This window comes from Equus caballus, chromosome 5, assembly GCF_041296265.1.
Source record: "Equus caballus isolate H_3958 breed thoroughbred chromosome 5, TB-T2T, whole genome shotgun sequence".
NCBI classification, from domain to species: Eukaryota; Metazoa; Chordata; class Mammalia; order Perissodactyla; family Equidae; genus Equus; species Equus caballus.
Genome location: NC_091688.1, coordinates 44,678,945 through 44,700,474, shown reverse-complemented (window position 1 = coordinate 44,700,474; position 21,530 = coordinate 44,678,945). Strand labels below are relative to the sequence as shown.

Below are 21,530 nucleotides of genomic sequence, written 5' to 3'. Positions count from 1 at the left end.
AGGTCTATTTGTTATGAATTCTGGATTGTTCTTTATCTCCTTAATTGTGTTTTTCATATCCAGAATCTCTGTTTGGGTTTTTTGTTTTTCTTTTTTTTTTTTTTAGAGTTTCAATCTCTTCAGCGAAGTATTCCTTCTGCTCCTTAATTTTATTCCTGAGCTCATTGAACTGTCTTTCTGAGTTTTCTTGTACCTCGTTGAGTTTCTTTATGAGAACTATTTTGAATTTTCTGTCATTTAGACTGTAAATTTCTGTGACTTCAGGATAGTTTTCTGAAGACTTGTCTGAAGTTGAATGTAGTTCTTTGTGGTGTTCGATGAAGTAATCCTTTGCTGGCACATTTGTGGTAGTATCAGGTCACAGAACCTACTTGCTACCACTGTGGGGAAGCAGGAGCTGTGTTTTGTCATCTTTTCCCATCTGCTGGAAGTTGTGTGGGTACGGCTACTCTGTGTTTTCCTGGGCAGGCTGTCACCTGCACTCTGCAGGTTTCACTCATGTGGGCAGGGCCTCTGTGCTTGGCAGGCAGCTCAGACATGGCAGGTAGGGCCTCTGTGCTTGGCAGGAGAGTGGCTGAGCTGCTGCGTGCTGGGCTGGAGGGATACCCATGGGAGGGGCTGAGCCACCATGTGATGGATCCTGCAGGCAGCTGTGCTTTCTGGGTGGGGCCGCCTTATGAGTGGGCAAGGTGCCTCTTGCCTGCACTATGCTAGGGGTGAGGGGCACTCATGCAGTGGCTGAGCTGCTACTTGGTGGATCCTGTGGGTTGCTGTACTCCATGGGCAGGGGCACCTTATGAGTGTGCAGAGACACTGACTTGCCTGTGCTGTGTTCAGTGGGTGGGCACCCCTTCAGGGACTGAGCCTCTGCCACTCACTGTAGAGCATTCCCACCAGTGGGGCCACTGCAGCATAATGGGCACTCCCACAGGCCAAGCTGAAAACTCCAAAGCATTTCCACAGACCAGGCTCTCCCTGCCTCCTGTTATAGTCCCACTGGCTAGCCACTATGTGAGGATTTGTGACCTGGCTTGCTGCTTCCGGGGAGGGGGAGATGGTGCCCTCACCTATTTCCACTGCCTCCCAAGGATCCAGTTCCCCCACCTTCAGATGCACAGCTGTGTGGATCTCTCAGACATCCTGTTGTGCTGTGCAGAGAGTCCTCTGCTTGTTAATGAATGTGCATTTAGTTGTCACTTAAAGGGGAACAGCTCACTCTGCATCATGCTCTGTGTCTTCTATTAATATTCCTATTTTGCATAGAGTTTTATTAGGAATGGCTGCTGATTTTCATAAAGTGCTTTTTGCGGGCATCTATTGATACAGTCATATGGGCTCTCTCCCTTGTTTTATTGATATAGTGAATTATGGGGACAAAATTAAAATTTAAAGCCCATGATCTATATGAGGCAAAAGATGAACTCTTGCTTTAAAGATGAAAAATGAGTCAATAGAGAGGCAAACCATGTTTCTAGATGGGAAAATTTAGTATAAAAATATTAATCATTCTCAATGAATAAGTAATTATTTTCAATTAAGAATCCCAATAGATTTGAAGGAATGGAAGAAATTATTTTAAAGTTTATGTCAAAGAATAAATGCATGGAAATTGCCAAGAAAGTTCTTGGCAGGTTATTTCTTGGGTGGTATCACCTTACTTAATATTAAAACTTATTACAAAGTAACTGTGCAACAGATTGCTGGAATAGAGCCTAGAAACAGATTGCAAGTATATTTAAGGACTTATTATTCGAAAAAGGTAGACAAAGGAAATGGATGTTTAGTTGTATATGGTGTTGGAGTAACTGTGTATTGGTATGGAAGAAAATTAAGTTAGATCCACTATCTCACACCATATACAAAAGCAAAACCCAGAGAAGAAAGACCCACAATTTAAAAAGTGAAAGAAATAAACAAAACCAAGTGTAAAGGTTATGAAGAGACAATTCATAGAAGAGGTCCTTTGAACATAACACTCTTCATCAGCATAATGAAAAGAACGAAGAGATGGATATTTTTCACTATCAGGTTGGCAAAAACTAAAAGTCTGATAATATCCAATGATTTTGAGGGTATGGGGAAATTGGACACATTCCAATTATACAGTCGTACACCATTTATGAGGGTAAAAGTCTGATACAATTTGTATGAGTTGGCTTGGGCTGCCATAACAAAGTACCACAGACTAAGTGGCTTAAACAATAGAAATTAATCTTCTCACAGTTCTGGAGGCTGGAAGTCCAAGGTCAAGGTGCCAACAAGGTTAGTTTCTGGTGATGCCTCAATTCCTGGCTTACAGATGATTGCCTTCTTGCTGTGTCCTTACATGGCCTTTTCTCTGTGTGTGTGGATAGAGAGAGAGGTCTCTTGCTTTTGTTATGAGAACACCAATCCTGTAGGATTATGGCCCCACCTTTATGATCTTATTTAACCTTAATTATCTCTTTAAAGGCCATATCTCCAAATACTGTCACATTGGGGATTAGCACTTCAAGATATGAAGTTTGGTTATGGGGGGGCACAATTCAGTTCATAACACAATCTTTTTGAAAATCATCTGCCAGCATCTATTAAAATTAAAAATGTGCTTATTCACAATAGCCAATAGATGGAAACAACCCAAATGCCCATCAACAGATGAATTAGTAAACTAATATATATGTATATATATTACACACAATGGAATATTATTCTGCCTTAAAAAAGATTGAAATTCTCATACATGCTACAACATGGTTGAATCTTGAAAACATTATGCTAAGTGAAATAAGCCAAACACAAATATTGTATGATGCCACTTATTATGAGGTATCTAAAATAGTAAATTTATTGAGACAGAAAGTGCAATAGAGGTTACCAGGGGCTGGAGGAAGACGGAATGGGTGGTTATTTATTTAATCAGTACAGAGTTTCTGTTTGGAATGACGAAAAGATTCTGGAAATGGATAGTGGTGATGGTTGCACAATATTGTGAATGTACTTAATGCCACTGAATTGTATGCTTAAAAATGATTAAAATGGTAAATTTTATGTTATGTATATTTTACTACAACAAAAAATTTTAAACGTGCATTCTAATTTATACAATGGAATGCCACACAGGAAAAAAATAACCCCACTATTACACGCAACAACATGGACGAATCACAAAGACATACTGTTGAGCAAAAGAAGCCAGGCACAAAAGAGTATTGCATCGTCTGTTTATCCAAAGTTCAAGAAGAGACAGAACGAGTCTATATTAATAGAAGACAGAATAGTGGTTTCCTCTGCTGGTAAGGATTGTTGACTTGGAAAGGGCATAAGGCAGCTTTCTAGGGAAACATTTATATCTGAAAGGTGGTTACATGAATATATACACATATAAATATTAACTGAGCTGTGCATCAAGGATTTGCCTGCTATATGTATGATATATCCATAAAGAACTAAGAAACTACATATCTTTTAACTCAGAAACATTACTTTTGAGAATCTAGTCTACAGAAACAAAAGCATCACTATGTAACAATAAAAGTTTAAGAATTTATTGCAGCAATTCATACTGTAAAAAAAATGGAAATAACTTCAGAAAGAGAAATTTTTGAGTAAATGATATTATATTCATACTATGTAATGTGATGTAGCTATGACAAAGAATTGATGGAGGGATAGGCTTTTATCAAAACGGCCACTGCTGAGAAATGTGTATAAATGCTATTTTTCTAAACAGGAAAATCCTTCCAAATTTCTATATTTCTATGAGCCTAGAGAAAAGAATGGAAAGATGCACACCAAATTGCTAATATAGTTTACCTGGGGCCAGTGGGTTAGAGAGGAGAAGGAGACTACTAATTTTTGAAAGTATATTTGTATTGTTTGACTTGTATTTTATCTTTGAAGTAAAAACACTTCTCTAAAATAAACAAACAGTTTAGTAAGGAAAAAATGCACAGTCATTATAGATATCTTGGAAGGAACTGTGTCAACATGTTAAGAATGTTAAGAATGATTATCTCTGAATAGTGGGGCTAAGATTGTTAAGAATCAAAATTCAACTGAATAAATTTGAGGATCAAATTGGCTTTATTAAGTGATTCATGAATCGGGCAGCATCTCATCTAGCAAGTAGAAAGAAGCTCCAGAAAAGGAAAGGATCTTAGAGGCAGAAAGGGGTTGCAACAAGGAAGTCATAAACAACAGAAAAGGTTATTTCAGGCAATGTCACTTTCCTCTGGGGGAAGGCAGGGGTTGATTAGGTGGATGATTTCACTAATGCTGACTGGGTAATTCCAGATTCAGTGGTTAAAAGTCACATCCCTGGGAGAGCGTGAAACTGCAATTAGGTTAGATATTGTCTTGGTTTGCTGACATGGGGCTTAGCACAAGTGGCCTCATTTTGGGCCTGTTGTTTCTTTTTTTTCTTTAACAATTTCTCCTTTGATCAGATTCTCAGCCTCACTGAGAGATGTGATCAAAATTTAAGGCATTAGCATCATGCTCAGCTACTGCTCTGTAGTTCTCGTGGTTTTTGTTGATCCTTTGTGTGGTATTCATAGGTCATTATATTTCCTGCTTAATCTCTGTGGTATTCACAGGCCATGACTTCAGGTTTACAATTTTTAAGTTGGGCATTCTCTTTGTTCCTTTTTCGATATTCCAGTCTTAGGGAGATCATTTGCTTGGTGGTTAGTGGCGGTGAACATGCATTTAAAGCTTTTGGACAAAATACAGCACACCAGGGAGATTACTATGATTATTATAAGCAGGATAATTCCCAATGTCTGGCATGCACTTTGGAGCTATGGTTCCCCAAGACCCAAACAAATCAATATCAATAAGTCAGAGAAGTACCCCATTGAAGGAGTCACCCTTTTAAGCCAAATGGCTTGCTCAGTGAGCTTATGTAACTGAGTGTCCACTTCCCCAGAAGTGTTAATCCAGGCGCAGCAGGTGGTGTTGGCCACAGCACAGATTATTTTGTTTAGCTAAAAGATAATCTAGGGCTAGGCTATCATCAAAAACAACTTTGGCCACAGAGTCTAGGAGTTTTGTTGGGCAGCTATTGCTTTAGCAGCAGATTCGGCACTATCTTCAAGAGTTAAGGTGAGGTTCATGATCACAGCATCATTTGCACTCACTCCTAGCCAGGAGAGCAGTAATCTACCAAAGGAAGCTAATTTTGAATCATGAATGCCTCCTGGTAATTCCTTTCTAATTCATTGATGTAAATTCAGGGGAGTTGATCAATGAGGTGTCTCAGTTTGTTTGTGGACAGTTAGAGGCACAGTTAGATAACCTAAGAGGCACTGCCTGGTTATAGGCCAGCCATCTGGGCATTTATAGGGCCAAGGAGGATGATAACTACCACAGACAAAGATAAATCCTATCGAGGCACCAACCACTTCTGCTAAGGTGGCACTGTTAATGGACAGGTAGGAGTCTTTCATGAGAAACCCAGCAGTCTGAAAGGCAAAGGCTTAGCAATGACCTGGGAGATATGAATGATGGCATCATCTTTCCAGACCAGTGTTAGAGTAATGGAAGAAAAGAGAAAAGGAGAAGTTTTGATGTTTAGTTAAAGTACAAAGTCTTGATCCAGTGTCTTGGGTCGTAGCAGTCCACATCAATGTCGGCTTCTCTACCTGGTCAATTTGAGTTGGAGTCTCCAGTGTTTGTACAGCACCAGATGTTCGGTGGAGCCTTTTTCAGTTGTAAGATGAGTACCCCAGGTTTAAGTGCCTGAAGTTTGGCTGCCGTCTGGGTAGTGAGGAGGACCTGCTATAGCCCCTTTCACGAAGATTCTTAGTGATTCCAAAGCAGAAGAGTGGGAGAAAATTGGAAACATTAGTGTGGAGAGTCATAGCCAGATATTTGTGGAAACTAGAAGCATTCAGGACCCAGTGCAATTTATAGGCATATAACAAAACCTCAAAGACAGTGAAGAGGACTGGAATCTAATATCCACAAAGGTGCAAACCTAGTCCTTCTCTCTACAATTACCCCCATTTGTTACTAAAGATAATCACAGTAAAACTAATTTGGGTGCATTAAACACGACTTGGTTATTTACATAAGTGCAGTGAGAATAGTGATACTGCTTTGCTGCACCCTTGCAAGGAAGGTACTGGGCCGATTTTTCCAAGGTCTTACAAGAAGATATTCTTATTGAACTTATGCAAATAACTACCTGTATTACCATGAAAAAAAGTACTGCAGAGTTTCTGAATTCTGGAGGGATCAGGTAGGGAGAAAAAGTAAATGCTTCATCTTTGTTTAGAAAGGTATGCTTTACCAAATTGCTGTAAATCATAGATACTTTAAGAGAAAAGATTTCCTTATCCACAACTAGAAGGACCCACAACCATAATATAAAACTATATACTGGGAGCATTTGGGGAGAAAAAGCAGAAAGAAAAATAAAGAAGATTGGCAACAGTTGTTAGCTCAGCTGCCAATCTTTAAGAAAAAAAAGATTTCCTTACATATGAAGAAACATTAGAGAACCAGCAATGTTTCAAACAGAAAGCCATAAAATATTATACTCCTCCTTCTTAGTCCATTCAGTTCCAATGTAATTAATATTTGCTCTGCTTGAATCCAGTTTTCCCATTGGTTTTGGAAATACTCATTCAGTTCAGTTTCATGATCTTAAAGGTATCAGAAACCTGTGCTTGTCAAAGTCCTTTCCAAAAATATCCTTGAAAATGAAGTACTTTTGTAGGGACACTTTTGCAAAGTGTAGGAGTAAAACAATAACTGTCTATAAATGAAAAGGACTTACAGATGGCCGTGGCCTGATGAGAGTTCATTATAATGGAATTGATAAGAAAATTTGGTTATTTCTGTCATATACAATATTTTAAGCTAATAATTGGAATTATTACTGATAAGATGGTACCAAGACATATCAAATTTCTAGGAATTTCATATATAAGTGTTCTAGAGTGCTTATATTACCAAAAACAGTCATCTTACTTTCTTTGCATACAGAGCTGTTTCCCTTATCATTTCTGGTAGGTTTAATCATGTAGGGGAGGGAGACATTGCCTCTACCCACTCTGGGTCCTTCTGGCCGGACAAGAAATTACATTCACATGAGACAGAATAAAAGGAGAAAATTAAACAAAGCTTTATAACATGTATTCATGGGAGAGCCTCAGGCAAACTGAGCATCTCTCCAAAATGGCAGAAGCTCTCACCTTAAATGCCATCCTCAGCTAAAGACAAAGGAGGATGTTGGGGGTGGGGGGAGTCAGTTATGAGAGATTACCAGAAAAGCACAGTAAACAAGGGTAAAGTTATGATGCAGCTTTAAGTCCTTGCCTTCTGCATTGATCAAGAATTTCCAGAGATAAGGTCATCCCCCTTCTTCCTGGCACAGAGAAGGAGACACCTTTACAGATGGAGATTTCCTTTACAAATGTAAATGTCTCTTAACGAAGGGTAAGTAAATTCTACTTTTCAGCGTTTCTCTCTTGTCTGCAGTTTTTAAAAGTAACCAGCCCAAAATAATCCTCGTGCCAAAGAGACATATCTTGGGGCGGCCAATTCCACTCCCCCACAGTCCTGCCTTTGAAACTTTTAACTTTCACAGTCCTTTGAAACTTGAAGAAGTTTCATAGTCCAGAAGATGAGTGGTAGATTGTTTCGTCTCACTGAACACATTTCTTAATCCTGATAATAGATCAGTCCAGTTAAATTGATTTTGGAAGGTCGTGATGCAGGTGGACTCCCAAAGTTGGGCCTGTATTGTGGAAGCAAGCAATCAGGTATTTACTAGGTATTTCTATGGAAATAAAAAGAAACAAGGTTAAATGTTTGGAGCAAATTATAAACCAGTTCCTGAGCCCAGAGGGCAGCCAGTCAAGAAGATTTCTAGATGTCAGAGTTGAAGCATCTTTTGCAGCTTGAAATGTCTCTGATGATGTCACTGGGCACTCAGGTATCTTTCTGAGTGGCTTACAGCTTACACAGCAACAGACAGGAATTTCTCTTAAGCTTATATCAAGTTGTTCAGCTTCAGTTTTCAAGGCTTCAGGAAAAAGGGCAGGTTTAATTCTTAATGATGCCAAATGAAAATGAAGGAAAAGATTGAAAACATTAGTTTGGGGATTTGTAGCCAGATGTTTCAGGAGACTGGAAGAATTCAGGATCCAGTCCAGTTTCCACGTAGGAAAAAAACCTCAAAGACAATGAACAGAGCCAGGACCTAATATCCACAAATGTGTATTATAGTTTCTTACTAAAACATAATTTTTCTCTCTAAAATTACCCTCATTTTACCAAAGATAGTCATATTAAGACTAACTTGTTTGCAAAATAAGTTTAGTTTCAATAAACTTGGCCCAATTATTTACATAAGTGCAGCAAGAATAGCAATTGATCATATAGGCTCTTTTAAATCTGCTTTGCTGGAATTTTTATGAGGAATCTCAGATCGAACTTCAAAGCCTCTCGAGGCCAGAAAAGCCAAGCCAAGGACTTGCCATCAGATTTTCCCTGCAGTACCTACAGGTTTGGGTGGGTCCCACTTCTCGAGGTCCTCCAAAATGCTTTGAGGTTCCAGGCACCTGCCAGATAAATAAGCTGCCTTACTTATGAGGTAAGATTGCTGGAATCTCTGTAAACAAGGTACCAGGCCCATATTTCCAAGTGGCTTTATTCCAGAAAGTCAACCTTATTCCTCAAAGGCAGTATTGTCATATGTGACTCTGTATGTTTCTCTCAAATATGACATTCCAGTCAAAGCTTTGGTAAGATAACCAATGTTTCCAAATGTGTCCTGTCATAAGCAGAACAGATTCTTATTGAACTTATGCAAATAACTATATTGCCATGAAAGAACCATACTCACTCACTCACTAAGTTTCCAAATTCTGGAGGGATCAGGTAGGGAGAAAAAGATAAATGTTTCAGTTCTGTGCACCAAAGTATAATTTCACCAAATTGCTATAAGTCACAGTTAGCATAAGAGAAAAAGATTTCCCTAAATCTGAGAAAAAAAGCAAACGTCAAAAAGATGAACAATATTTCAAACAAATTACTCATTCCCAATACTTATTTAGATTGCCTCTAAAACCTCATGAGACATTAGACAAAATTAGCCATCATTCTAAGTTAGTATGCTGACAAATTTGTAGCAGTGATAGCAGGAGCCTTTTTTATTTCTTTTTTAAACTAGTAAACCCAGGCTGCACGTCTGCATCATATCCAGTGCTAACTCTGGAGGACGTGTTCATTTTAATCAAACCAACAAACTTAAATAAACTTTCATTTACCAAAGATTAATTTATATCATGTTAACTTGAAAGACATTTTGGTTAGTTTCTATTATATTTGCAATTTATGTAAGCGCTTACTTTTCGCCAATTAAATAGAGCTCTTCATTTTGGCGAAAGCATCCGGAGGTAAAAATATCACACACATCTAAAATACATACAGACACACATGCAGAGTCTTCACACCTGTTGTTTTAAAATCACTGCCATGAATCAGGTACAATACAAAGCTCCCTAGTTATTAATCCAAATTTTGTTTTGAGCCTTTTTAGTACTATTTGGGGATAAGACACTCAAGATGCTAGATCTTTTGGCAGGGGCACGCTTATGGCTTTTTCCCCCTTCAGTCTTAGGAATTAGTGATGGGCTAGATAGTCCCCAGAGGATTTGCAAGCTCTTTGAGATAAGGAAACAGATGGAACCTGAACCGCCTTTAGAGCTTCTTTTCCAGCCTTACAAGGATTTTTTAAGGACAGTTGTTCATGATTTCCCAGAAATTGGGTTGTAACTCAAATGACAGTATTGGTTGATCTACCTGTCCAACTACATCATAAAGGCAGAGAAACCCCTCAAGTTTTCTCCAAAGTGGAGTTTCTAGGGCATAATCCATCCAATTGAAAGTGTTTCTAATTAAAATGTACCCAAGGGGTGAGTCTCCGGGTATGCTTGGGGCATTTCCCATGGCAGTAAAGCCAGTGTCTGGCTGACAGCAGGCTGCAGAAGGGTGCAGAGCCCGACTGTGGGCATCCATATAGTTATAAGATGTAGTCAAGTCCCGCTCAGCCTGGGCACTTAGTCCCTGAGCCAGCACAAGGTGAGCCCAGGAAGCAGGAGGCAAAGGCCTGGAGCTGGCTGGGGGCTAGGGCTCCCAGTGCTGGGGTTGAGAGTTAAGTCCCTGGCAAACGCCTTTCAAGCTTTCAATTTTACAGAAGGTCCATGTTCTGCTCAGGTGCAGTCTGAAATTAACCTCGACTTGGTGACAACAGAAGAGGTGACAAACGAAACAGACAAAGGAAGGAAAAGAAGAGATGAGACCTCACCCTCATGGCCTCTTCCCAAGGGTTACCAAGATAAGGGTCACACAACAGTTCCCGTGCTGGGGCACACAACACCAGTGGGACAGTTCACAGAATAAATCACAGGTCTCCTATGCTCATAACTGACTCAGTAGGCACCTAAAATACTCAATGGGTCAACCACTAAGAGAGGGCACCACACTTTGGGTTGCTGGGATGATCAAGCCTGGAAACCAGAGTGGGGACTCCGAGGAGTGGAGCCTTTGACACTTTAAAGATTTCTTTGTTTCTCAGTTGCAAAGCTCAAAAGGAGCCCCAAACGGCCATCGTAACTTTAAGAGAGACGAAAGAAAAGGGTCCCTTACCTTAAAATGCCCCATGAATCTAGGGCAGCATGCCACCCATGCTCCTCCTGTGCGGTTCCTATAGCAAGGGCTGATGGGGGCGTCCTCCAACATTGCATCCCTTGTATACCTTCCCTATTATGCCTGGCAGTAATAGGCGCCTGGTGAGTGGTCCTAGAGATAAAAGGATAGAGAGAAACAGTGAAGAATTTTCTGCCAGTGTAGGGGACATTCTACCTAATTGCGTCCTGGAGTCGTTCTCTCAAAAAGGGGTTCCCATACTCAACCAACGTTTAGAGTTTGGTGCTTTCCTTGAACCAGAGTCCCGATTGGGACTTTCTCACAGTTCAGAGCGTGGTCAGGAGCCATAAGGAGGGATGTCAATTCAGCCTTAGGAAAAGAAACCTGCCATGGGAGTCTTGGAGATTGGCAATCGTCCTAATGACTTAAGTGGTCAACCCGTGCCCATGTAAAATTTATATGTTAGAGATAAGATTAGGAAGGAATGGATTAATTCATTCTTCATCACGCTCAGGCTTAAGGTACTGATTCTCTTTGAGCTGAATGCCATGGTTTGCCCCTAGAGTAGCCATGGGCAGCAAACTTGGATTCATACAGCTCTCCAAGAACGTTCCCCATGAAGAACTGAGTTTAGATCCATCCTTGAAAAAGAGGAAGGCACAAGGAATGAAAGGGCACTTACCAGAACTTAAGCTCACAAGCCAAGGAAGCAAGATCCCCGTACGGGCCACCAGAAGAAATGATGCAGACTCGGTGAGCCAAGGACTTGAAAGAAAGATTTCTTGGACTCTCAAGGTGTGGTAGTCATTCTCCTTTATTCAGAGAATAGCATGAGTAGCATGGGGACAGGGCCCATGGGCAGTAAAGAGCTGCAATGTTTTGAGGGTAGGGCTAAATTTATAAGGCATAGGTATGTGAGTTATTTCTTTATAGAAATAGACAAAGGAAAGATCGTGAAAAAAATCCTTAAAATGGTATCAGTGCAGCGGCACCAGACCACAAGCTGCTGCTGGGCCCACGGTCTCCGGAGCATGGGTCGGTGCAGGGGGCGCCTGGACTCCCCATAGATGTGCTTGGGGAGAGGGTTGGAGCTCCCACGCCAGGCTCTGCGGCTTGGGGGGAGGCTCCGGGGTCCCGCACCCCCCCGGCAGGGAAAGCCTCTGCTCGCCATTAGCTGGGAGGCCCCACCCAGAATCCAGAACAAAGGGAAGCTCCCAGTGGGTGGATTCCCTGGCACTGCACCAGACCACCAGCTGCTGCTGGGCCCACGGTCTCCGGCACAGGGGGTGCCCAGACTTCCCGTGGACATGCTTGGGGACTGGGTGGAGTTCCAACACCCAGCTCTGTGGCCTGGGGGGATGCTTCAGGGTCCCGCACCCCCCAGCAGGGAGGGCCCGCCCAGCATTCGGAACACCAGGAAGCTCCCTAGAGCAGAATTCCCCACCAGGCAGCAGCTTACAAGCCAACACCAGGCCCACGGACTCTGGCCATGTGCCAGATGAGGCAAGGGGCCCCCAGCGATCCCGTGAGAGTGGACTGGGGCAGAGTGGAGCTCCAGTGAAATGGCTACATTGCCCGGGGGGAACTCCAGGTTCCTACAGCAGCCTCAGAGGAAGCCTCTGCACAGCACTAGTGGAGAGGTCCCGACTGGCAATCGCAAGGCGGGAAGGCCCTGGGGCAAAAGTAGCACAGCTAGGTGAGCTAACGACAGACTGCAGAAGATGCCCATAGCTCTGCTGGGACCTATAGTGGACAAGTGTGATCTTGTGGGCTCTGTTAGGGACAAAGAGGCAATTATAGGTGATCCTGCTCCTGGCTGCTGGGAAAGCCCACAACACCACTTCAGACCACAAGGAGGGAGTGTGTCTAACTGGGCTGCAACAGCAGGCACCAGCAGCCTGAGGCCCCCTTGCGATTGCCCCCACAACCGATGAGAGATCCCACAGGACCACTGTGACTATGAGGAGGGGTCCAGGTCCAGTCAGTAACAGCTGACAGGGTTCCTGGTTAGTGCAGTCTAAACAGCTGCCCCTCCCCCACACACCAGTCGCAACAAGTGGAAGCAGCGACTAAACTCTATCTCTATGCAGAGGCACAAATCCACGCTGTAAAGCAGTATGAAAAAATATATTAAATCTCCAGAACAGAAGGAAAATTATAAGCACCCAGAAAACAATCCCAAAGACAATGAAATCTATAACCTAAATGACGATGATTTCAACACTGCCATATTAAAAAACTCACTGAGTGAAAAGAGAATTCAGATAGACAACTCAATGAGTTCAGGAGCTATGTCACAAAAGAGCTTGACACTATAAAGAAGAACCAATTAGAAATACTGGAGATGAAGAACACAATGGAGGAGATTAAGAAAAATCTGGACTCTCTGAACAGTAGGGTCAATAATATGGAGGACAGAATTAGCAATTTGGAGGATAGGAATATAGAAATGCTGCCGACCGAGGAGGAGAGAGAACTAAGACTAAAAAGAAATGAAGAAACTCTCCGAGAATTATCCAACTCAATTAGGAGATGCAACATCAGGATTATAGGTATACCAGAGGGAGACGAGAAGAAGCGGGCAGAAGGCCTGTTCAAAGAAATAATAGTTGAGAACTTTCCAAACTTGGGAAGAGAGATGGAACTTAATGTGACAGAAGCCAATAGATCTCCAAACTTTATTAACGCAAGAAGACCAACCCCAAGGCATATAGTAGTGAAACTAGCAAAAGTCAACGACAAAGAGAAAATACTAAGGGCAGCCAGGCAGAAGAAAATAACTTACAAAGGAAACCCCATAAGGCTATCAGCAGGTTTCTCAGGAGAGACCTTACAGGCTAGAAGAGATTGGAATGAAATATTCAAAACTCTGAAGGACAAAAACCTGCAGCCAAGAATACTCTACCCAGCAAAAAGATCCTTCAAATACGATGGAGAAATAAAAACTTTCCCAGATAAACAAAAGTTAAGGGAGTTCATCGCCACAAAACCTCCTCTTCAAGAAATGCTCAGGAAGAACCTCATTCCTGAAAAGTCAAAAAAAGGAAAGGGCTTACAAAATCTAGAACAAAGGAGATAAGCAGAAGGACAATAACACAAAGTAACAGCTCTCCATCAGGACAAAATGCAAAAGAACTGGAAAACAAGTGATAAAATGGCAACAGTAGACCCCCACGTTTCAATAATCACTCTAAACGTGAATGGATTGAACTCTCCAATCAAAAGAAACAGAGTGGCAGGATGGATCAAAGAACAAGATCCAACAATATGCTGCCTCCAGGAAACACACCTCAGCCCCAAAGACAAACACAGACTCAAAGTGAAGGGATGGAAGACAATACTCCAAGCTAATAATGAACAAAAGAAAGCAGGTGTTGCCATACTTATATCAGACAAAGTAGACTTCAAAGCAAAACAGATAAAGAAAGACAAAGAGGGGCAGTATATAATGATAAAAGGGACGCTCCACCAAGGTGACATAACACTAATAAATATATACGCACCTAACACAGGAGCACCAAAATTGGTAAAGAAACTATTAACAAAACTAAAAGGAGACATCAACAGCAATACAATAATAGTAGGGGACCTCAACACCCCATTAACACCAATGGACAGATCATCCAGACAGAAAATAAACAAGGAAATTATAGAATTAAATGAAAAATTAGATCAGATGGACCTAATAGATATATATAGGACACTTCATCCAAAAATAGCAGGTTACACATTCTTCTCAAGTGTGCATGGAACATTCTCAAGGATAGACCATATCTTGGGAAACAAAGCAAGCATCAATAAGTTCAAGAGGGTTGAAATAATATCAAGCATCTTTTCTGATCATAATGCTATGAAACTAGAAATCAACTACAAGAATAAAGCTGGGAAAGGGCCAAAAATGTGGAGACTAAACAACATGCCACTGAACAAACAATGGATTATTGAAGAAATTAAAGAAGAAATCAAATATTATCTGGAGACAAATGAAAATGAAAACACACCGTACCGAATGATTTGGGATGCAGCAAAGGCAGTCCTAAGAGGGAAATTCATTGCAATACAGGCTCACCTCAGTAAGCAAGAAAAATCTTACATAAACAACCTCAAATGACACCTAATGGAATTAGAAAAAGAAGAACAAACAAAGCCCAAAGTCAGTAGAAGGAGGGAAATAATAAAAATTAGAGCAGAAATAAATGATATTGAAACAAAAAAGACAGTAGAAAGGATCAATGAAACAAAGAGTTGGTTCTTCAAAAAAATTAACAAAATCGGCAAACCCTTAGCCAGACTCACTTAAAAAGAAAGAGAGAAGTCTCAAATAAATAAAATTAGAAATGAGAGAGGAGAAATCACAACAGATACTGAAGAAATACAAAGGATCATAAGAGAATACTGTGAAAAACTGTATGCCAACAAACTGAACAACCTAGAAGAAATGGATAAATTCCTAGACTCATACAACCTACCCAAACTGAATCAGTAAGAAATAGAGAATCTGAATAGACCAATCACAAGTAAAGAAATAGAAACAGTAATCAAAAACCTCCCCAAAAATAAGAGTCCAGGACCAGACAGCTTCTCTGGAGAATTCTACCAAACATTCAAAGAAGATTTAATACCTATCCTTCTCAAACTATTCGAGAAAATAGAGGAAGACGGAGCACTCCCTAATACATTCTATGAAGCCAACATCACCCTGATCCCCAAACCTGACAAGGGCAACACAAAGAAGGAAAACTACAGGCCAATATCACTGATGAACATGGATGCAAAAATCCTCAACAAAATTTTGGCAAACCGAATACAGCAATATATCAAAAAGATTATACACCATGATCAAGTGGGATTTGTACCAGGGACACAGGGATGGTTCAACATCCACAAGTCAATCAACATGATTCACTACATTAACAAAATGAGAAACAAAAACCACATGATCATCTCAATAGATGCAGAGAAAGCATTCGACAAGTTCCAACATCCATTTATGATAAAAACCCTCAATAAAATAGGTATAAAAGGAAAGTACCTCAACATAATAAAGGCCATATATGACAGACCCACAGCCAACATCATACTCAATGGACAAAAACTGAAACCCATCCGTCTCAGAACAGGAACAGGACAAGGGTGCCCACTTTCACCACTCTTATTCAACATAGTACTGGAGGTTTTGGCCAGAGCAATTCAGCAGGAAAAAGAAATAAAAGGAATCCAAATAGGCAACGAAGAAGTAAAACTCTCGCTGTTTGCAGACGACATGATCTTATATATAGAAAACCCCAAAGAATCCATAGAAAAACTATTAGAAACAATCAACAACTACAGCAAAGTTGCAGGGTATAAAATCAACATACATAAATCAGTAGCATTTCTATATGCTAACAATGAACTAAAGGAAAAAGATCTCAAGAACTCAATCCCATTCACGATCGCAACAAAAAGAATAAAATACCTTGGGATAAATTTAACCAAGGAAGTGAAAGATCTATACAATGAAAACTACAAGACCTTTTTGAAAGAAATCGATGATGACATAAAGAGATGGAAAGACATTCCATGCACATGGATTGGAAGAATAAACATAGTTAAAATGTCCATACTACCTAAAGCAATCTACAGATTCAACGCTATCCCAATCAGAATTCCAATATCATTCTTTACAGAAATTGAACAAAGAATCCTAAAATTCATATGGGGCAACAAAAGACCCCGAATGGCTAAAGCAATCCTGAGAAAGAAGAACAAAGCTGGAGGCATCACAATCCCTGACTTCAAAACATACTACAAAGCTACAGTAATCCAAACAGCATGGTACTGGTACAAAAACAGATGCACAGATCAATGGAACAGAATTGAAAGCCCAGAAATAAAACCACACATCTGTGGACAGCTAATCTTCGACAAAGGAGCAGAGGGCCTACAATGGAGGAAAGAAAGTCTCTTCAACAAATGGTGCTGGGAAAACTGGACAGCCACATGTAAAAGAATGAAAATCAACCATTCTTTTTCACCATTTACTAAAATAAACTCAAAATGGATCAAAGACCTAAAGATTAGGCCTGAAACAATAAGTCTTCTAGAAGAGAATATCGGCAGTACACTCTTTGACATCAGCTTCAAAAGAATCTTTTCGGACACCATAACCCCTCACATGAGGGAAACAATAGAAAGAATAAACAAATGGGACTTCATCAGACTAAAGAGCTTCTTCAAGGCAAGGGAAAACAGGATAGAAACAAAAAAACAGCCCACTAATTGGGAAAAAATATTCACAAGTTATTTATCCGACAAAGGGTTAATCTCCATAATATACAAAGAACTCACACAACTCAACAATAAAAAAATCAAACAACCCAATTACAAAATGGGCAGGGGACATGAACAGACATTTCTCCAAAGGACATATATGGATGGCCAATAGACACATGAAAAGATGCTCATCATCACTAATCATCAGGGAAATGCAGATCAAAACTACACTAAGATATCACCTTACACCTGTTAGAATGGCAAAAATGTCCAAAACAAAGAGTGACAAATGTTGGAGAGTCTGTGGAGAAAAGGGAACCCTCATACACTGTTGGTGGGAATGCAAACTGGTGCAGCCACTATGGAAAACAGTATGGAGATTCCTCAAAGAGTTAAGAATAGAAATACCTTATGACCCAGCCATCCCACTACTGGGTATCTATTCCAAGAACCTGAAATCAGCAATTCCAAAAGTTCCATGCACCCCTATGTTCATCGCAGCATTATTCACACTAGCCAAGTCATGGAACCAACCTAAGTGCCCAGCAACTGATGATTGGATAAAGAAGATGTGGTATATATATACAATGGAATACTACTCAGCCATAAAAAAGGACAAAGTCGTCCCATTCACAACAACATGGATAGACCTTGAGGGTATTATGTTGAGTGAAATCAGCCAGACGGAGAAAGACGAACTCTGTATGACTCCACTCATAGGTGGTAGTTAACATATGGACAAAGAGAACTGATCGGTGGTTGCCAGGGGAAAGGGGGATGGGGGGAGGGCACTAGGGGTGAAGTGGTGTACCTACAACATGACTAATAATGATGTACAACTGTAATTTCACAAGGATGTTAACTTTCATAACCTTAATAAAAAGAAACTAAAAAAAAAAAATGGTATCAGTGCAGGTGGGGTATGGTTATTGGGTGGTCTTATAACTTTGGCTAGGAATCAGATCGGATCAGGTCAGGACATCCTGTGCTTCCCGGAGGATGATATAGATCGGTATGTAGGGCAGGACGCCTTGGACTTTTCTCCCTGGGGCAGCCTTGATCTTCATCACTGGGGCTTTGGGGGGAGGGAAAAAAAAAGAATTGAAGGATCCTATTTTTAATATTAATTAATTAATTAGCTAAGCCTTTGAGTCTCTTGGAGCCAAACTAATAACTAAAAGGGATGTGTCACAGTTCTGTTGGGAATTTTGTGATGTTTCACAGTGTACCTTCTTGCATGGAAATTTTCTTGAGATTGGGGTGGGGGTAACCTACTGTCAATATAACACATTCTGTGGCCAATTTATCCTAACACAGGAATCTTTGGGTTAGGTGGTAAGGGCTCTAACAGTTTTTAATGCTCAACCTGTGTCTACCAATCTTTGTGGCTTTTTGGCGTCTAAGATCCCGATTCGCAATAGCCTTACCTCATGTGTACATTAACACACCAGCCGTAACTGATGTACTAGGGACTGGGGAAAAGACTGAACCAGCAAATCCCAAAGAATGGGCACTGTGGACTGAATCTAAACAAATGGAGAACTGCAGCTGCCACCACCTGTTCCCCATGCGGAATCTGGGGAAGACTCTAAACAAGTGGAGAATTGCAGAGTAAAACACCAGCGGTTCCCAACATGGAATCTGGGGACAGAACCAAGGCTAAGGTTTAGATATTACTGTGAACTGGCCAATAGAAAGCCCTGTAGGCACCACTGGCAATTCCCACGTAACTGGTGACTGGGGAAAAGACTGAACCAGCAGACATCCCAGATGAGGGCTGCGGACTGGATGGGGTTTCCAAAAAAGGGGAACTGTGGACTAGAAAGCCAATTAGATAGAGAGCTCGCTGCAAAGAGAGCAGGGCTCAGAACCAAAAGGAATTTACCCTCGTCCCTCATAAGCAGCAAGACAGAGAACTCAAAAGGGTTTGTGAATACCACGTCTGTGTTTCTTGTTGTCCCTGAAGCCCTGGGAAGTCTCGTTTGGTCCCAGCATTGCCACCATATCTGTTAAAAAACAAAATTCAACTGAGTAAGTTTGAAGATCAAATTGATTTTATTCAATGATTCATGAATCAGAGAGCATCCTATCCAGTTAGCAGAAAGGAGCTCCAAAGAGCTCCAGAAAAGGGGAGGATTTTGAAGGCAGAAAGGGGATGGGGCAAGGAAGTCATAAACAAAAGAAAGGATTATTTCAGGCAAGGTCACTTTCCTTTCAGGGAAGGCAAGAGTCTGTCAGCTGGATTGCTTCACTAATGCTGACCAGGTAATTCCAGATTCACTAGTTAAAGGTCACATTCCTGGGAGAGGCTGAAACTGCAATTAGGTTAGATATTGTCTTGGTTTGCTGACATGGGGCTTAGCGCAAGTGACCCCATTTCTTTTTCTCTTTAGCAGGGTTAAACTTTTGTTCTTAACATTGAAAGTCAACTTTGTTGAGGTACACCAATATTCACTGATGAGTGAGTTTGTTTTCCATGGTACACTTTTCTGTATTTCTGCGTTGTAAAAATGAATCACAGGATTTTGGGACAATGGTGATGGCACAGTTTTTGGATCTCACTGAATTCTCTCATAAAAACAAAACCACTAGACAGGGAAACCAAAATCCCATCAACAGCGTTTCCAACAATTACAAAATTAGGTGACAAGGTGTCACCCAGAGAAGTCCCTAAAACATTTTCCATGTCTAATGCTGTGTTTTTAAGTTGTGCTTACCTATAGGAATCAAGGCAGAACATTGCCAGATGGCCAAACAGCAGAACTGGTCCACATCAGAAAGGTCCAAGACAGAGATGGGGTGCCGTGCGCAAAGGGAAACAGGTGTAAAAGGTGCCGTGTGCGAGAAAGGAAGATCTGCTCATGCCCCAAATGCCCGGTCCCACCATGACTTGGAGACCCGTCCCCCGTCACATCTCATAGGAACCCTGTTCACCTTCCCTTCAGAGAGAAGGTGTTTCAGGGACGAGCTCATCCTCTTCCATTTGTTGATCAATGAATAAGGTTTCTGCTCTGCTATTCCGAACCCGCTCTCGTTCTATTGGTGTGAGTGACCCCAGGAAAAACGACCTACTTGCTGGTCACCAGCCTCTTAGGGCTCAATAACAAAGGTATCCCCATACCACCCAAAAACAAGCGGGTGGGGACAAACCACTAACAGCTAACAGACCTTGTGGTGTCAGCATTTGTGTGGGAGAGAGCAGAGGAAAACAATGGGCCATATGACACATCTGAGAACAGGAGACCCCAAAAGAGCCAACAGGCACTCACTGGAGACCACAACAGACTAATCTGAAAGGAGCAGTTAAAACAGAGAAGAGCTTTGCGCAATCCAATAGCTGATGCATGAAGGGGTCTGTGGTAAGTTCTCAAGGGGCTGGAGTAGACTAGGTCCCAGGAACTCTCAAAATGACCAGCAAATCTCCCTTCTAGAACAGAGCTCCACTCCGAGGAAAAACTGCCGGAAGTAGAATAAAAGTTAATCAGAACAGAGACAACAAAGCCAAAGGGGGGAGGTCTAGAGAAAGGTGGAGAAGGGGAACAAAGCTAGGAAATCTTAGCGAGCAAGCGGCCATGTTCATTGAAGCATGACACAGAAGCAACAGCAGAGGGAGCTCTGTGAAGTCAGAAAAGCTATGCTGAAACACGCCTACTAAAAGTTCAGGAAAACAAATGTTTCCAAAAGAAATGAGTGACAGAAAAGGATCGAGGGTGAATCCCACACAAAGTTATTATGAGAAAAAAGAAAAAGGAGCAAAATAACATCCCTACTGACAATGAAAGTGTGCCAGACAGTCATGGCCACCAGTAGAACACACTATAATCCATTATTTCAAAATGAGCTGAAAGATGCTGAGAAAATGATGCAAGAAAGAAAAGAACAGCATAAGTCAGAACCTGAAAAATGCAGCTATGAGCTGACTAAACTCAGAAAAGAATTCAAAATAAAAGAGAAAATTTTTCCAGAAATAAAGATTAAACTAAAAAGAATATAAGACTGAATAAATACAACAGATAACGCCTTAAGCGAAATAGAAGGTAAAAATTTTTTACGTGGAAAATAAGTAAAGAGATATTTAAGATTCAAGAGACGCGGACAAATACTAAAGATAGGTAAAGAAGATCAGAAGCTCTAAAATACAGATATTACTAATGCTAAAGAAGAAACCAAAACAGGAGAAGAGAATAAATACTAAAAGGTGTAAATCAAGGCAAACAATTTCTTTTAAAAACTATGTATTGGGTCTGGCCCCATGGCTGAGTCATTAAAGTTCCATACACTCCGCTTTGGCGGCCCAGGGTTTGCAGATTCGGATCCCTGGTGCAGCCCTACTCTACTCACTAGCCATGCTGTGGAAGCGTCCTACATACAAAATGGAGGAAGACTGGCACAGATGTTAGCTCAGGCCTGGTCTTCCTCAAGCAAAAAAATAAAAATAAATTTAAAAAAGAGGATTGGCAATGGATGCTAGTTCAGGGCAAATCTTCCTCAGCAAAATCCGCCCCTAAAAACCCTATCTATTGAAATAACATGCTACTTATATAAGAACATTGACTCAGAATGTCCAACGTAGTCATCTTCTAGTAAAATTATTGGACTTTAAGGAAAAAAAATTATTTTGTCATCTAGCCAAA

The 21,530-nt window shown here is 41.0% G+C and overlaps 1 long non-coding RNA gene across 1 annotated transcript; it reads right to left on the bottom strand.

Moving 5' to 3' along the window:
- Positions 1-7,275: 7,275 nt before the first annotated feature.
- Positions 7,276-18,902, bottom strand: LOC138924286 (uncharacterized). Its single transcript, XR_011439207.1, has 3 exons — positions 18,834-18,902; positions 10,642-10,794; positions 7,276-7,726 (listed from the first exon to the last, which is right to left on the bottom strand). It is a non-coding gene; the product is annotated as an uncharacterized lncRNA (long non-coding RNA).
- Positions 18,903-21,530: the final 2,628 nt, after the last annotated feature.